This window comes from Carcharhinus amblyrhynchos, chromosome 23 (genome assembly GCF_965287045.1).
Source record: "Carcharhinus amblyrhynchos chromosome 23, sCarAmb.v2.hapA, whole genome shotgun sequence".
Taxonomy (NCBI): Eukaryota; Metazoa; Chordata; class Chondrichthyes; order Carcharhiniformes; family Carcharhinidae; genus Carcharhinus; species Carcharhinus amblyrhynchos.
Window position 1 is genome coordinate 23,528,053 of NC_137346.1, and position 8,840 is coordinate 23,536,892.

The 8,840-nt window shown below is 45.2% G+C and overlaps 1 non-coding gene across 1 annotated transcript; it reads left to right on the top strand.

Moving 5' to 3' along the window:
* Nucleotides 1-7,467: 7,467 nt before the first annotated feature.
* On the top strand, nt 7,468-7,658 carry LOC145357646 (U2 spliceosomal RNA). The gene has a single exon (XR_013889339.1). It is a non-coding gene; the product is annotated as a U2 spliceosomal RNA (small nuclear RNA).
* Nucleotides 7,659-8,840: the final 1,182 nt, after the last annotated feature.

Genomic DNA, 8,840 nt, shown 5'->3' on the forward strand with positions numbered 1-8,840 from the left:
CTCTTTCTCCCACCATTTCTGCCTGGAAATTCCCTCTCTACCCCAACCCACCGCATCCATTCAACATGTAAAGCGCTTCCCTCTTCCCTCCTTCACCCGTCCGCTCTCACCTTCCCTTCCTGGCTCCATCTCTGCTCAGTCCACCTCCCTCCCTCCCTGCCCCGCTGCCCCAGATTTCCTGCCTCCCTTCCTGCCCCGCTGCCCCAGATTTCCTGCCTCCCTGCCCTGTGCCTCTTTATAATGCCATCGATCATCGCATCATTGAACAATGCTTCCCAAAAAGGAAATAAAAAAGCGATTACATTCTTCACTTCCAGCAAGTTGACTAACCCTGCCTGCTGCACGCTGCTTACATGCCATCATAAATCTAAGGCATGTGTTTCTGGCTAATTGAATTATGAGGGGAAATATAATTTCTGGTGAGCTGACCTCTTAATGAGCATGTTTGATATGCAAACACATGCCAAAGACCTTCCCAAAGCTCAACCCACTATCAAACCCCCAAGAACTTCATGGTAAAAATTCCTCCCACCCTCAGGAAGCTGTGTTATGATCTCCTGCTCAGTGAAGTTCTCCTGTCCACCTTGCTACCTGTTCCTCCCCAAGGTTCCTCCCCACAGCTCTGCGGTTAGCAATGAAGCATAGAAATTAAAACCCAAGTAGGTTCATTTTTGATCACAGTGGAGGATCAGCTGCACATCAGACTGAAAGAAACTTCAAATATCTATCAACATTTAATGTTTTGGTTATTATTTCAATATCCTGGTAAAAGAATATTGTTCTAATGTTGATAGCATAGCATCCTACAGAGCAGGAGGAAGCCATTCAGCCCATCGAGTCTGCACTGACCACAATCCTACCCAGGCCCTATCCCCATAACCCCATGCATTTACCCTGGTTAATCCCCCGCTCACTAAGAGGCAATTTAGCACGGCCAAGCCACCTAACCTGCACATCTTTAGACTACCCTGTTGGTTGTCAGAGGTGGTTTTGTCAATGTGTTGAAAGGCAGCAATGCCATAAAAAATGCTCCAAATTGCTCATTATCACCTTGTGATAATTGCCTTTGCGTTTTATAACAAGGCAGTTTCAGGCTTGAATCATCAGATTCACACAGGGAGAGCGAGCAATGTTGGAAACACCAATCCAAGCGTCACTTCGAAAATAACCTTGTACAATAACATTTGATCATCAGTTACCCACCATGGCAGGGAATGAAGAGGGCAGACACTGACAGATGTTCTCGGGGACGCCCCTGAGGTAGGTGAGCAGATGTGATATTACCCTCTGCCCTCGAGCTGTAAGAGAAGGGATAAAGTGAAATGAATGAGAGTGCACTTGACATTGGCTGACAGGAGTACAGTTACACAGCGGTGCAACAGCTGTATCATAGTCAGTGCGCTTACTCTATCTGGAAGACTCTTTAAATAACTAACAATTGACCAGTTAATATCTGAAACAAACACATCCGCAATAATTTGCTTCTAAGTTAATATTTGAATATAGTTACAACGACAGTTTCACTATTAATGAGTGTGGTGGAGTGTGCTGTTTTGTTCGTTCCACAGGGTTTTTTTTCCTCCCTTTAATGAATCTTTTTAAGATTAATTAACACATTATTCTTATGGGTCTAAAAATAGTATTTATATCTTTGATTTGTCATTGACAAAATACAGATTAGAATGATGAAACTTCTATGGAGGTATTAGAAAGCATCATCTTTATAGACTTTGGGGTTTATTTGTTGAAGAGAGCTTAATATTACACACAAGATCGCTCTTGGTAATTTGAGAGTCTGATATCAGGATGGTTTCCTAGTCCCCACTCCACGTGAAGTTGTTGGGCATCGTCTGGCTTGGATTTTGTGGGAGATAACCAATTAGTGGCTCCCCTGTGCAATGTCTGTCCAATTAGTGATAGAGAGAGTATGCAGCAGCTCAGAGCTAGGTGTGCCAGGCCCTTTTGAGAGGGCACCCATCTGTCATCAGTGTGCCTGCAGCCAGATAGTCTCATCTCTGAAGGTGCAGGAGGTCGGGTCACCCTGTCATGGAAGCACAGCTCCATGATTCAGCCATGCCTCCCTGGAGGTTTCAATAGAGGCAGTGAGAGCCGAGAGGGATATCTTATTATTGCAGAGGAGTACAGAGAGGCCAGCCAGCCAGCCAGACAACCTCACTATGCGTGGTTGGAGACTGCTTGTGAAGTCAGCATCTGAGGTGTGGAGGGCGGTCTTAACTCCTGAGACAATGGATGCTCAGAGTGTATTGCTCTCTCTCTCATGCCGCCTTCTCACCCACCACACCACAGATTGGAAGAACTGTGCTGAGAACCTCCCTGAGGACTGCAAGGTGAGTAACATGCACAATCAAATTGCAGGCAGGAAGCAGTTAAAAGAGCTGCTCACCTCTGAGCAACAGGCTGCCGAGGCAGGCAGAGGATATCTCTGACCATGCTCCGCGGGCAAGAGATGCTGAATCCTGTGGGAGTTTGGGGAGGGGGGGTCACATCCAAAGCAGCTGCTTGCTCTCTGCAATAGTTCCTTAGGGCACAGCAGATCCTTGGGCAGAGAATGGGGGAGTCCTTTCATGACTTGAGTACAGTTTTGTTTTCTTCATATAATTGGGAAAGCAATTATAAAGTGTCGATGTTGACAGTTTGCGGGAAGGAGATCACCGGTACATATGTTGAAGAGAATGGGTGCAAGGATTGAGCCCTGTGGGAGATCTTTTTTGGTTTTTAAAGTTTTTTTTAAAAAAATTATTATTCACAAGTAGGCTTAAATAAACACAGCAAAGAAGTTACTGTGAAAATCCCCTAGTTGCCACATTCCAGCACCTGTTCGGATACACTGAGGGAGAATTTAGCATGGCCAATGCACCTAACCAGCATGTTTTCGGACTGTGGGAGGAAACCAGAGCACCTGGAGGAAACCCATGCAGACACAGGGAGAACATGCAAACTTCACCCAGTGAGAAGCCTCACAGCACCAGGTTAAAGTTCAACAGGTTTATGTGGAATCACGAGCTTTTGGAGCATTGCTTCTTAGCAGGTGGGTCATGAAGGACCTGCACTCTGAAAGTTTGTGATTCCAAATAAATCTGTTGGACTTTAACCTGGTGTTTTATGACTTCTTACTGTGCCCAACCCAGTGCAATGCCAGCATCTCCTCATCAAACACCCCGCAGACAGTGACCCAAGATGGGAATTGAACTCTGGTTGCTGACGCTGCAAGGCAGCAGTGCTAACCATTGTGCCACCATGCCGTCCTGGTTATGAGTAGATGGGCGATTCGATCTCCAAGATGCACTTGGGACAGTCGGTTGCTGATCATGGAGTGGATTAGTTGTATGGTTTTCACACAGTGGATGTTTTTGGGAAGTTTCAGCATCATGCCCTATGTGCCACATCATAGAATAGGCACTGGATAAGTCAACAATACAGTTCCTGTCTTCAGGCCTTTCTGGAATCTGGCCTCAATATGTGAGGTCAGAGTAAGGTTCTGTTCAGAGCAGTTGCGACCTGTGTAAAAACCTGTCCACTGGGGCTGCAAGGCTGCTTTCAGAATGGGATTGAGTCTGTTTAGCAGGAAGTGTTCCAGAACCTTTACATGTTACTGAGAGCAGCGGGATAGGGACATTGCTGTGTAGGTGTCAAGTAGTTTCCCTGGATTGGCAATGGTCACCATCTTGTATTCACACCAGATCTTTGGATGGGTGTTTGTGTTGTGGATGTTGGTAAACAGCTTTATTAACCACATCCTCCCTTGTAATCTGATGTTCCTCAGGCATTCTGGTTAAATCGAATCAATTCAAGGCCATTGGCAGCACATGAGTCCATCTCCATTGTCCACCTCGACACCCAATAATTTCCTCGAGGAGGGTGCACTGATCACTGCTTCGATAGGCCCAATCCATCAGCCACACTGCTACAGAGACATCCTTGTCAAGGTTAGGGCAGTACCCTGGTGCTGTGGATATCACCTTCTTTCCCCTCCTACCCTATGTGTCCATTTATACCAACGGATCCCTGTACTGCTGAGGATGCAGCACCTCATCACTGCTCCTGGTCACCACTGTCCCAACACAGCCTCAGTCACAAACACCTCCGATGCAGATTTCGCCTGTTTGCGACTGGCCACAACTCAAAAGTTACCCCCCCCCCCGACCCCCGCTTCCCCTGCCACCCCCCACCCACCCCCGCTCCAACACCCCTGATCTGAGACCTCCACTTCTTCAGTTAGAAGAAGTTGAATCCATTGCTTTATGCATTTCCTCCCCTTCAACTAAACTGTTGAATATGATTGCCTCTAACGTCAATAGCCTCCCATTGTGCTGTCACCCCATCTTCTTGTATGAGGTTCTGAACATGGAGCCATGCACCATTGACAACATTTCACGTGTGGCAAATTGCCTCTCCATTCGCAGCGGCACAATGATCTGAATTGATTGCCTGCTGCTTCAAGATGTCTTCTCCAAGATGTCACCTCCAGAACAATCCCTTGGAGACAGCGACAGGCCTGGCAGCCTGCACTCCTGCTCAGTTGACCGCCTGCCCGCTTCTGAAAACATCTCCACCTCCAAATTCGGTCTTCTGTCTCATTCTAGTTTTCAATCCAATATGGAATCATAGAATCCCTACAATACAGAAGACGACCATTCGGCCCATTGAGCCTGCGCCAAAAACAACCCCACTCAGGCCCCATTCCCATAACCCCGTCTATTTATGCTCTTAGTCCCCCTGACACTAAAGGCAATTTTTTAGCACGGCAAATCCACTTGACCCGCACATCTTTGGAGCGTGGGAGGGAACCGGAGCACCCGAAGGAAACACACACAGATGCGGGAAAAATGTGCAAACTCCACACAGACATTCACCCAAGGTCGGAATTGAACTCAGGTCCATGGAGCATGTGAGGATATGGTTTCCACACAGACATCAGCTCTCTGCCAAAGCTTTGACTAAGCAGCCGTTCCTCACATTTTCCTCACGGCATTTCTCGACTAGAAGATAATAGGGGAGCTTTCTTAGAGTGCAGCGTAATCAAATCCCAAACCATATGTTAAGATTCTTGGTATGGTGCTATCGTTTTTAGGTTTCCAAATAAGGTCTCTTTAGAAAAAACAATTCTAAATCGAGACCTGTTTCCGGAGGCAAATTCACACCCGGTGAGAATTTGGCGACAAAAGCAGGTTGAGTAAAAGTATCCCCAGGGTGCGTGATAATGGGTACAGGAATAAAATCTGTTACCTCCCTTCCACGCAGACCGATGTTGCCAATATGTTAATATTCCGACATCGGCTCCACTGAGTTTGCTTGTGTTTTCGGAATTCTGCCAGCGTTGAATCTGCCAGGGAGGTGCCAGCTTCCAATGAGAATGTTTTCACTTCTGCTGTGTGGATATTACACTAGACAATTGCAATAAGGTTCTTGGTGTGATAGAGCAAAATGCCAAAGCTAACATAGAAGCCTATCTATGAATCAACCTTTGACCTGTGAATTAGCAAAACAGAAGTACCCAAAATGTCCCCCTTAAGTTTATTTATTAGTATCGCAAGTAGGCTTACATTAACACTGCAATGAAGTTACCATGAAAATCTCCAAGCTGCCACAATCCGGCATCTGTTGGAGTACACTAAGGGCCAATGCACCCAACCAGCACGTCTTCCAGACTGTGGGAGGAAACCGGAGCATCCATCACCCACGCAGGGACAGAGAGAATGTGCAAATCCCACACAGACAGTGACCCAAGCCGAGAATTGAACCTGGGTCCCTGCTGCAGTGAGCTGGTAGTGCGAACCATTGTACCAACATGCCACCCGAAATTTTAACCACAGGCTCCAGCAGGAATTGAACTCGCAACCACAGTGCTTGAACTGCTAAGCTATGGAGCCAACTTACCCTCACCATGCCTAGATTTAATAGCCAGGGATTCAGTTCCACTACCATTAAAGTTCTGGGCTTCTGAGATGGCAGTGTGGGTGCACAATATTCCTGATGTGCCGTGAAAAATGTTGCGATGACATCAGCAAGGATTCCATCGATGGGAAAGCATCAAAATGGAACATGTGGTTTAAGAAATTGCCCTTAGCACAACAGGGAAAGCACAGGTTATATAACTAGCTGTGTGATTTGTTTTGTGTTGTTCCATACCACCTTATATGAGTCTGCCAATCAATCGCAAAGAGTAATTAAGCATGAATTATGGATCCTTCATCTCGAATTAGTGGACTTTTAGGTACTTGAAGTTTCATAGCAGCAGGATTTGCCGTGGTTTTCCATGTCTGTGGATACGTGTTTTTTAGAATTTGCAGAGATAGTATTATCCCATGCCAACGTTGACAGTAATGCATAGTTACAAATTTGCCTAGGGCAAATAATTTAATATTGACAAACACTTTGGATGGTGTGATGGCATCTACATTTTTTTTATGAGATTGAGGGTATGAAACATGTGTTTGCATCGCTTTGCCTCATCAGGCACATCATCATAATTTTCTGATTTGTCAATCACCTCTTGTATGTGTTTCTGATGGGATATCAGGTGGTCATTCTTATTGTGTATAGTCCATTTGGATCTGAGCACAGTTCTTTGTTAGCCCTGGCTCTAGTGCATTGTTGTTATCAAGGATTTCTTTTGCCACATGCCTTACAGAATTGAAGAAATTCTGGACATTTCCTTGGTATATGTTGAAGACCGCTCCTTCTGCTGGTCATGCTAGGTTTGAATGCTCTGGTAAGTGTGTCAACAATTGGGGTTGCACTTAGGACCTGCCGACCTGCAAGGATCACTTCATACTTGTGTCCATCCTTGAGTTGCTCTTTGCTATATACTTTTGGCTTGTCTAGCAAATAATTCTAGAATTCTTTCATGGGAGTGGATGCAATCACCAGGCTCAACAATTCTGTCCGATAGCTCTGCATCAGAAGCATCACGGCACATATCCTGTTCTCTGCATCTATTAATCAAGTGGTCTGTGGATTCTGTAGGCTGTAGGCAGGAGCGGCACAGTGGTTAGCACTGCTGCCTCACAGCATCAGTGACCCGTGTTCAATTCCAGCCTCAGGACACTGACTATGTGGAGTTTGCACATTCTTTCCGTGTCTGCATGGATTTCCTCCAGGTTCTCCGGGAAATACACTACTGTAAGGCTGTAACAAAATCTCAAAAACTTTTCACTATTGAGTGAAAATAGGGCATTGTGCCTTGGTTCAAGAACCAATCCCCTATTTGCAACGCTGTTCCAATGGAAAAATCAGTTACGGCGAACAACATTCGTTACGACAATCTGTAACATGGTTTCCAGGAACACATTGTGCTATAAGTCTGTAAAACCTTGGGCTTATTTCCAGTACAAGACATAAGATAAACACATTGAGTTCATTTATTAAGAATTGATACATGAGAACAGCAATACATTGTTTTCCCCGAGTCAGCAAGGGTTTCCTCCAGGTGCTCCGGTTTCCTCCTACAGTTCTCGGCCTTTTGGCTACGATCAAGTGTAGTATCTGTTCTTATCAGTTTAATATCTGATACATCCCTTATCTGAGGACCATATATTAAATTGATTTTTGGAGCAGGGAGACGGGATAGGGGCTTGGTCCATCCACTCCACGTATTGGCGCGGAATTGCAGTATCTCCGGGAATGGTGCACCACCCCCTTTCTGGGACATTCTCAAACTTCAAAAACAGGTCTCACACAACCCACTCTGATGTGGAGCTGCCGGTATTGCACTGGGGTGGGTGGGCATAGTAAGAATTCCAAAGATGTGCGGGCTAGATGGATTGTCCATGGGAAGTTGCCCTTTAGCATCCTCAGATGTGTGCATTAGATGGATTAGTTGTGGTAAATGTGTGGGGTTATGGGAATAGGGCAGCATAGAGGATCTAGGTAAGATACTCCGTCAGAAAGTCGGTGCGCATTCAATGGGCTGAATGGTCTTCTTCTGCACTGTAGGGATTCTACAGTAAAGCAAGAAGACATCAGAGCTGTGTGTGAGTGCTCTGCTCAAAATGAACATGAAAATAAGAGTGGATTACATGACACCTTTCTCTTCTCGTGAAGAAATGCTGATATCTCTTAAAGATATCATATTGCAAAAAAGCTGTTGAAAAACATTTATATATGCAGATGTTTTCTTGTCAAGTGGAGTGCAATAGAGATGTCTGCTATTTATATTAATTTAGATTGCTTAAGTTCATTTATGTATTGGTGTCACAAATAGGCTCACATTAACATTGCAATGAACTTACTGTGAAAATCCCCCAGTCGCCACACTCGAACACCTGTTTGGGTGCACTGAGGGAGAATTTAGCATGGCCAATGCGCCTAACCAGCATGTCTTTCAGACTGTGGGAGGAAACTGGAGCACCCAAGGGAAACCCACGCAGACACTGGGAGTACGTGGAAATGCCACACAGACAATAACTCAAGCCAGGAATCGAATCCAGGTCCATGGCGTTGTGAGGCCACAGTACTAACCACTGTGCCACTGTGCCACCCATGGGTACAGATCGGCTATTTCAAAATCCTAAACTATGCGCAATCTTATTGATTATCCAGCTGAATAATACATAACCTTCAAAAAGGGATTCCAGCTTTAAAGAGAGGCAATAACAGAAATATTGTGAATTTTGTCTGAATGTTGCCTATAAGAGATCTCAAGGTGGTACTTCATTTTTCAAAAGAAACCAGATTCCTTTTTATTAATTCTGTTTCTTTCCTGGTGTACAATTAATTAATGTCCTTCACTACTGGGAAAGAAATGGTTGCCAGAGAAACGAGTCAAAGCGAATGGGCAGCCTGAGGCCTGTTAGTGATTATTGCGAAGATGATTTAAT